This window comes from Bremia lactucae, linkage group LG10, assembly GCF_004359215.1.
Source record: "Bremia lactucae strain SF5 linkage group LG10, whole genome shotgun sequence".
In the NCBI taxonomy this organism is placed as follows: domain Eukaryota; phylum Oomycota; class Peronosporomycetes; order Peronosporales; family Peronosporaceae; genus Bremia; species Bremia lactucae.
The window spans coordinates 3,292,272-3,301,768 of NC_090619.1; positions in this window are offsets into that span (position 1 = coordinate 3,292,272).

Sequence of the window (9,497 nt, forward strand, 5' to 3'; positions counted from 1 at the left end):
GTACCGGCTCAAACGCCGATACCTAGAAAAGACGTAATCATAGATGGTATGTCTAAGAGTACGATCTTTTCGTCTATGGATCTGATGGATGGGTTCTATCATATCCTTATGCGTGAACGGGACATCCCGTACAAAGCAGTGAGCTCTCCCAGTGGGATGCTCTGGGAATGGCTAGTGATGCCTCAGGGGCTTACTAACGCCCCTGCAACATTCAACAGATGCGTAACAAATCTGTTGAGACCGGTGCGAGAATTCGCACCGAGTTATTTTGACGATGTATTCGCCCATAGCCGGGCCATGGACGGGAGGAAGGACGTGGAAGTTCGTAAAACTCACGTTCGTCAGGTATGCGGAAGCATAAGTTGTACGCAAATCTCAAGAAGTGTATATCCGCTGCAAGCAAAATACCACTTTTGGGTGCATCGTCGGTAAACACGGCGTGCGCCCTGATCCCCAAAAGATCAAGGCAATCACCGATTGGCCTGTTCTAGTCGATGTCAAGGGACTTAGAAAGTTCCTTGGGCTAGCGGCGTGTTTGCTTAAGTACTCTCGCAATTATGCAGAGATAACAGTTCATCTCTCTCGTCTCTTGAAAAAAAGACGATAGATGGTTATGGAACGCTGATTGTCAGCGTTCCTTTGAAGGTATCAAGCAAAGCTTGATGCAATCGCCCTTCTTGGCGATTGCAGATCAAGACAGACCATTCCATGTGGTCTGTGACGCCAGCGATTTCGCAATCGGCTGCGCGTTAATGCAATACGATACAGACGGCGCGGAGCGCGTCGTCTGTTACTAATCGCGTCAGCTGCAACCAGCTGAACGCAATTACCCAGTGCATGACAAGGAAATCCTTGTTTGGAAATATGCACTGGCTAAATTTAGTGTCTATCTCCTCGGAGATAGACCGTTCATCGTACATACAGACCATGCGTCATTACGCACGGCCGTAAATACCCCACACCTCTCGCAAAAAAATGGCGAGGTGGCTATCCTTCTTCGCGGAATATGATTTCTCCGTAGAATATAAACCAGGACGACTTAATGTCGTCGATGATGCGTTATCACGCCAACCCGATTTCGAGTCAGCAGTGCACTTTAACAGTGAAAGTAATCTTACTGTTGCAACACTCACTACGAGTGTTCCGTCATCAACCTTAGTTGATGACATAAAGAAAGCCTACACAGAAGATAAGGACCTTCTATGTTTAATGGATCATCTAATGATTCCATCCAATAAATCTTATAAAGATTTACCGGCTTTATATCGATCGTCATCCGACCGATACACAACACGCAACGGCTTACTGTATTACACAGCCGTTGCCGGCGACACTCCACGTGTCGTCGTCCCGACTCACAATGATTTGAGCTTGCGCATCATGTATGAGTGTCACGATGCACCAACAAGTGGGCATCGTGGACGTGAGAAATATTACCTCACAGTATGTCAAGACTTTTACTGGCCCCGCTAGTATCAGTTCGTGCGCAAGTACATTTGTGCTTGCGAGGTATGTCAACGGGTGAAGCCTAGCCCTTCATCCCGTGCACCTCTCCAACCTCTACCACTTCCGGCAGAATGTTGGCAGCCCGTATCTATGGTTTTCGTCTTCGGATTTCCCGAAGACGATTCCAAAAACAATGAGGATCTTGTTTTTGTAGACAGATTCAGCAAGATGGTACATCTTGTTGCAGTACCAGAGTCGATCATGGCTCCGGGCTGTGCCCGTATTTTTATCGACACGGTATTTAAACTCTACGGGTTACCCCGTGAACTCGTTTCGGATAGAGATCCACGGTTTACGGCGGAGATTTGGCAATCCGTGTTCCGATCTCGCGGAACACGGCTGACTATGTCAACATCCGATCACCCAGCAACGGATGGTCAAACAGAACGCGTTAACCGCGTCCTCGAAGAGATACTTCGAGGTTACGTCCAATCGTATCCGTACTGGAGCGAATTTTTGCCGATGGTTGAATTCGCCATCAATAATTCGGTGCATGCGTCAACAACACATACACCGTTCTTCGTGAATGGCTACGCCATCCAGGCATACCCACCCAATTAGAGGGATCCTCTAGTTCAAGGGGGGGTGGACTCGCACGAGCAAAACCATTTCTGGCTCATGCTCATCACGCGTCGAAGTCAACAACGACGCGAATGATCTCGATGTCGAAGATATCGACATCGGAGATGAGAAAGATTTCATGGCAGTGCGCACAAAGCGTACAAAAAAAAAAAAAAAAAAAAGACAAAACAAATGAGTCAGCAGAGGAATTTCTGCTGACTTGAGAATCAGTAATCGGTTTCGTACAGGATTCCATTGCTTACGCAGTGGACCGACAGAAACGGAACGCAGACAAACATGGAAGAGCAAGCAATCATTTATAAAAATGATCTAGTGCTACTTTCTACGGTAAACCTACCTAAGCGTGTAGTCACTAATGTGGGTAGCAGTAAACTACTACCCAAGTTCATTGGGCTTTTCCGTGTACTGCATCGCAGAGGCAATGCGTACACAATACAATTGCCACGTAGGATGCGAACGCATCCTACGTTTTATGTTGGTCGGCTCCGCCCGCACCGTCAGTACGCGGTTTCTTCCGAGGCCGGATCTGACCACCCATTTCAAGATACCCTAAAAGATTCTTGTGGTCACGAACCAGATTCTCATGCTAATTCTGGAGATTCTCATATCGGGTCCGAATCCTCGAAACCGCGATGAGCTGACGACAGCTCCATCAGGAAGAGCGTGATAATTCCGTTCGTACTCCAACATGGAGTACGCACTCTTCGAACGGTCTCTCAACCGTTCGATATGGTGAGCCTGCACCGTCTGCACTAACGAGCGACGCTTACCGAGCTCGTGATCAAGATCCTCCTTTAAATCATGGAGGAAGCAATCGAGTTTGTCGATCTTCGACTCTAGATCCGAGGTCTTATAGTGAACACTCTATTCAACAACAGTCAGAGTGACTGTCTTTCAAGGGAGGGGTGATGTAACGGGGTGGATCGTTACATAAAAGTAATACTTAAAATTTGTTAATTAATATTATCTAAAAGGTAGATAGTATTTTGAGAATGTTCTTTTACATAGTAAATAATAAAAAAAATCGGAAGGCTTATCCATTGGTAGATAAAGGCCATATATCTACTTGCTCCGCGGTCCAGTCAGCACTGGATGCGCGCAAAGCGAGAGACAGATAAGACTTAACTACTGTGTCTTTTTATATAATTAGGTTAATATTAAATAGATAGAAACAGAATAACTTAATTATGCTAAATACAGTCTTTAGTTACCCTCTTTAAGGCAAGTGTTTTAAAGAGTCTTCCTCTGCACGTGTTAGTGTACGTACCAAGTGACGTGAAGCACCACTCGCACTGAGGCAGTGCAAAGTGGACTTGTACTGAAGCAGTACAAGTCGGCAGTGCCCCGTTACATATGGCAATATCCTGTGCCAGGAAATGACACCCGCGATGATCCAATTGAAGTTAAGGAACGAAGGGATTATCGCCATCAATATGAATTGGGGTGAAAATTGAGTTATTCGAAAGTGACATTGATCTATACAACTTCATTCCATCCTACTTGGATGAGCTGAAGATTCGAGGTCACGAATCCAAGCTTGGTGTGATGGATAACAAATTATAGCAATTATAGCAGCTATGTGCCAATTTTCGGGAAGGGCTTCAAGCATATAAGCCATACAGTGAGCGTGGGATATCCGTGGATGGAACCTTTATGAAGACGTCAGTCGGTGGAAATTCCACTTGTAGCGTGCTTTCGAAATGGAAACAACGAGATCCAAATAATCGGAGTTGGGATTGTATCGGTGGAGAACGAAGATAAATGGACCTGGTTTTTGAATCACCTCCAGCATTCGTCATATCGGAAAAGGAACAAGGGATTTTAAAAGCTATGCAGACAGCGTCATCAGAAGTCCCACACTTTTTTTGCTTCGCCATTTGATGGAGAATTTTAACAAGATATACAAGTCCAAAGTCTTAAAGAAATTGGCGTTGATATAGGCCCGTTCGCGGACAACACTGGAGTACGAGAAGGTGGTAGCAAAAATCGCAAGTGTGAACAGCAGTGCGTCGGCGTGGCTTCGGGAGGTTGGTTTGTGAACAATGGTTAACGGCTAAATCCCCATGCCCAAGATACAACACTTTGACGTCAAATAACGTGGAATCCGTAAACAGCGTGATGAATTATCGACTGCTTGATGGAAATCGAACGCTACGTGGCATGCAAGTGGTCTGAGAACGTCAAGAAAGTGATAGGGTAGGGAGTACTAACTCCATTTGCATCGCGCAAGATGGATAGAACATTGGCCGTTTCGAAATGTGGTGACGTTGATGATACTCGACCTCATGCTTCATCGTCGCAATTCATTCAGATGCGAGAATATCCCGGTGAAGTGTGCAGTTCAACTTTGTGATAAAATTGTACGATGCTCGTGTGGTCACTTCAAAGATGTTCGATCGCCTTGCGTTCATGCCCTACTAGCTCTGAGGCACTCCAAACAATTGCTCGACTTGGTCACGTATTTCCACGAATCCTGGAAATCATCAACGTATGCAATCGCCTATTCTGAAAGATCCGAAGACAAAATATTGCCGAATGTGTTTAAAGGTGTCCTTACAAGAGTTGTGTGCAACGCTCCATCTATTTGAAATAAAGAGGGCGTCCAAAGAAGAAGCGAATCCCATCACAACAAGCAACAGAAAGAATTGAAAAGCGACTAACCAGAAAGTGCGGAATGTGCCACCAATTTGGTCAAAATCGTAGTACCCGCCCGAGCAAGGACGCATGATTGTATGCTTCGTTATCTCTAGTACATAGGGCATTATTATTAGAGGTTTATTCCCCACTGGGTATTCCCCGCCATAAAATTAGAATACATGTATTAAAATTAGTTTAAATAATTTAAGACAAGTTTGTAGTTTCCTTCGTTCTATAGTCTAGCTAAATAGCAACGCCTTCAATCATATCTCTTCATGATCCGAAGCTTGTGTATATTTGTACGTATATTATACATGCGTGGTATTGTTTTTTTTTTATTAATTGTTTTGGTGTTTTTTATTTTATTATTTGTGTATTTTTCTTTTAAATATTTGGGTATAATTTTTATATTCCCAATAATAAAAGTATTCAATTATTGATTTAAATTTAAATGTTATTGTTTTGAGAAATCCTTATCTTTAATATTATATTTTCTTTTAAATTTAGCCGTGCTTGTAACGGGCTAAAGTTGCCCTATGACACATAATACTCGTTGAGTACACTTTGTGTAGGCGGGCACGTCTATTGCGGCCACGCTATGCTTAAGCACACACCTTAGCACAGCGAGGAAGCGACTAACCGTCTTCTCTCACGTGCAGCGAGGTAGTTGGTGGGCGCCAAGGCGACCTCACCCAACGAACAATAAGCCGTTGACTAAATGACGTCACAGGAGCGGTAATCCGGCTCCACGTGCGCACTAACGACCGAGGAAGTAGTTTTCAGACTGATTTATATGTTATCGTATTAAATATAAATCCTATTTTTTAACCATTCATAAATTTCATCTGTTGTAGACACTGATATGTATTGCCAGCGTATTATGCTAAATACCTCGTATCCTGGATGGCGCTAGCCGTCATCGCGGATGACGCTGGGCATCATCCCTTCCAATGTGAATGCACCTATTTGCAGCACATACACAAGGGTGGTCTCATTACTTCACTTAAGTAATGGACCATCCCTTTAAGTACACAAAGTGTTCTTAACGAGGATTGTTCTAACATAGGGCAACTTGAGCCCGTTACACCATCTCCCCTTTTAAGAAGGAATTTGCATTTTTAATTTTAGTCAAAGTGTAGCGAGTGGCAGCGAGCTGCTTCACGCGCCGCTTTAGCTCTCTCATTCTCTCTAGCGATCTGTTTTAACATACACGACGCTAAAGATGCCACCTAAAAGCAGCCGAGCTGGTGGGTCGTCTGCAAAGACACCCACTCAACCACGCACAAAGCGCACGCGCCGCGTTAACACGCCGTCGACGGCTAGTGCAACAGTTACAATGTCATCAGCTACTACTGCTGTCGCGTTAATTGGGCTGAATGATTCATCCCACTTTCACAGTGAGGATGTGACTACAATGAGCCTACACCGCTGCCATCACCTTATAATAGTAATGAGGACAGCGAGATGTTGAGGAAGATTATGGCGCTTTATTGTCCATTTAGACTTCATTCATTGCTCCTATTATAGAGACAACAAAGCAAATGCGGTCTCGTTGTCTGCGCTGGCTAGCGCGCGACCATAAATGAGAGCACTGCCCATAAAGGCGCAGCTGCTTCTACGTTGAGTAAAACCACAAGACCTGTCGTTTAGACCATCATTCACAATGGGTCTGATGCAAAAGAGCCTGAGCGTAAAGCTCCGCCGACGACACTCAGTCGGTGTCACAAGCCAGTCGTTTCGAACGTGGCTATGTGACAGGTGGCGTATCACTTATGCCCCCTACATCTCAATGGCCTCGTATAAACGGGCCAAAAGCGTCGCTCCTAGAGCGCGGTATTCTAGACGATCATAATTATAATGGCGTCTTTAATTCATGGAAGGTTTAGGGAAAACCGCTTGAATATATTCCCCCGATCCTGGTCGTGTTGCGTTCAAATATAACGCCCGACCAATACGAGGCGGGATTTACGCGCCGCTGTCAACCGCATAACGATGCGATCAAACAGCGGTCGCAGCGAATTATTTTTGCCTGCTTGCGTGTGAAAGAAGTCATGGGCGGTACTGTACCCTCTGTTTCTTCTTACTACGCTACTTCTGCTAGTCCAGTTGAGACTAGCGAAGTGGCCTCAGCTGGTGCCCCTTTTCATAGGCAGTCACCAAACCGGGCACGTCAATACGTAGGGTATCGATCGGTTCAGAACCCACCTCCACCGGACGAGGATCTGATACTTTTCCCTCATGGAGCGGTGGGCAAGCAACCTTCCAACAAGGAAGCGTTGATCCCACCCTCATCCATCAGTGCAGGTGGCGCCCGATAGGAGTGGCGATCTCGCCATCTTGCTCGCGGCTGCCGTACCTTTGTTCGTTCAGTGGTAGGCGTTCAGCGCTGCCGAACGACGTATTGCGGATCTCGATAATAAAGTCTTCCGACTGACGTCGGAACTTCAGGATGTCCGCGCGAAGGATCGTCAGGGTTATGAACGCCTAAAACTTTGGCTTGACAACCTGCAGAAATTGATGCTGAGGGACCCGCATTACGCGCCTGGTATCCCTCGCTCTCCGAGTTTTTACGTTTCCATGGAAGGAGGAGATCGAAAGCAAGTTTTTTGCCTCTCTCCTCGCCACCATCTGTTGGGAATATGTGACCTCATTTGGGTCTATATAACGTTTGAGACGACCCACGTAAGAGACGGGGTGCGTCTTCATGAGTGACGAGAAGGTGAGCCTATAATTTAGGTCTTGGGCATTTCTGTGATATACTTGTCGATGATTCCCACTTTTCTCAACAAGACTCAGTTAAGTAACCTGTATATCAGCTGCAGAAGCTAAGTTTAACAAAGTTGTTTGTGCGGAATCCAGACTGGCAGTCGTAGTCTCGGTGGATAGCAAAGCAAGAGCAGTGAAATCGCATGCTCGACCACAGTAAATGGTCCAATGTACAGGCAACAATTTCGTAGTATCTGCAGGTTGTACAGAAACCACCTTTTAGGTAGAGTAGCAGTACTTAATAGTACTCTTTCACCCACTCTAAAGCGTTCATTAATTTTGTGACCACTTCGGTCAGCACAACCTCTTTGTTTGTCCTGTGCGCTTGCCATCGCTGCACGGACTTTCGTGTGATGGCTAATCGCTCATCCACAAAGCGTTGAGCCTCGCTCAAGCTTTAAGCATCAAACTCGCCTATGACACCGCCGAGAGGTCGGTCATAGGACGTGTTTTTTATTACTGCTACACTGGCAGGGTCACTAGGGCAAGTTTTAGTTGTTGACATGATACTCTCGCGGGCCATCGTCATATTGACGAAACTGTGTCTCTCTTTCGAACCGAGCTTAGTGAGAGGCCTTTTCTCACTAAGACTCGGGCTGCGCACAAACAAGACTGGCGTCCGAGGATGGCGCAGTCCGTTTACATAACACGGTGTCTCACCTGCACTGGCGTGGACACTGTTATTTATAGCGAACTCCACGAAGGGCAATTGTTTGCTCCCATCTTTGGGAGTAGCTACCGTGCGCAATACATCCGCCACGTCCCGATAGGCACGTTCCGTTTCCCCATTGGTCTGGGGATGATCTGCGATCGACATGTGAAGCTTGCTACCTAGCAGCTCAAGCACATGTCGCTAAAAACCAGACGTAAAACGTGGATCCCGGTCCGATACTATGGACTCGGCCATCCCGTGTAGTCAGTAAACATGATCCAGGAATAAGAGAGCTGCCTCCTTGCCTGTGATCGATGTCTTACATGGTGCTAAATGCACCATCTTGCTCAGTCTGTCTACAAAGACGACTAGCCCTGTCCGACGCTTGTGGTCGGGCGGCATGCCAAACATGAAGGCTAGACTTACCGACTTCAATAATTCATTGGAATCGGTAGCGGCTTTAATGGTGCACTGCTGGACGGTGCAGGCTTCATGCGCTGACACTTTTCGCAGGAGCGAATATAGTTGGCCACCCATCGATATAGGAGTGGCCACCAAAATTTATCTGATACTCGTAAGAATGTCTTTTCACGGCCCTGATGCCGACTCGATGGTGCATTATGGAGCCTGTGAAGTATTCTAAGCTTGCGATCTGTGTCATGAGGGACATAGATTCTCAACAAATCAAAATGTGACAGCTGAGTCATAAAAGGCCATCGCTGTAGCTAAATCAACTTAACTTAGCCTTCAGGTGCGACGGAAGAAAAACTTTTCGTCCACCGAAGTGGTCCAACAGCAGGAAACCATCTTCGTCCTGACTGTAGCTTTATTGTATATCGAAGGCCAATGAGCTCGTCACGGGGTAGGCCTTTATAACTGCGAACGTTGACGACTCAACTTATGCCTAAGCACGAGACACACTTTCCTGGTGTCTTGCCTCGAAGTCTGGTCTGCGCGATAAAGCGTCAGCCGAGACATTCGACTTACCCGGCTTGTATTCAACTTTAAAATTAAATTCAGAGAAGAATGTGAGCTAACTTGCCATTCTAGGCGAGAGGTGCGGTGAGTTTATTGTGGTCCGCAGTGATGCGTGATCCGTATAAACCACAAATAATTTGGTGCCCAACAGGTACACTCTGAACCTTGACAAGAGCATACTTAATTGAAAGTAGCTCTTTGTCATGCACGAGGTAATTCTGTTCCGCGGCTTTTAAAAGCCTGGACTGATAAGAGATGACACGATCAACGCCGTCGTCATCCTTCTGCATGAGCGCGCTGCCGATGACAAATTGCTTGCATCGAAGACGACGCTAAAGGTCTTATCTGCGTCTCGCAATGCCGAGACCGGTACCTC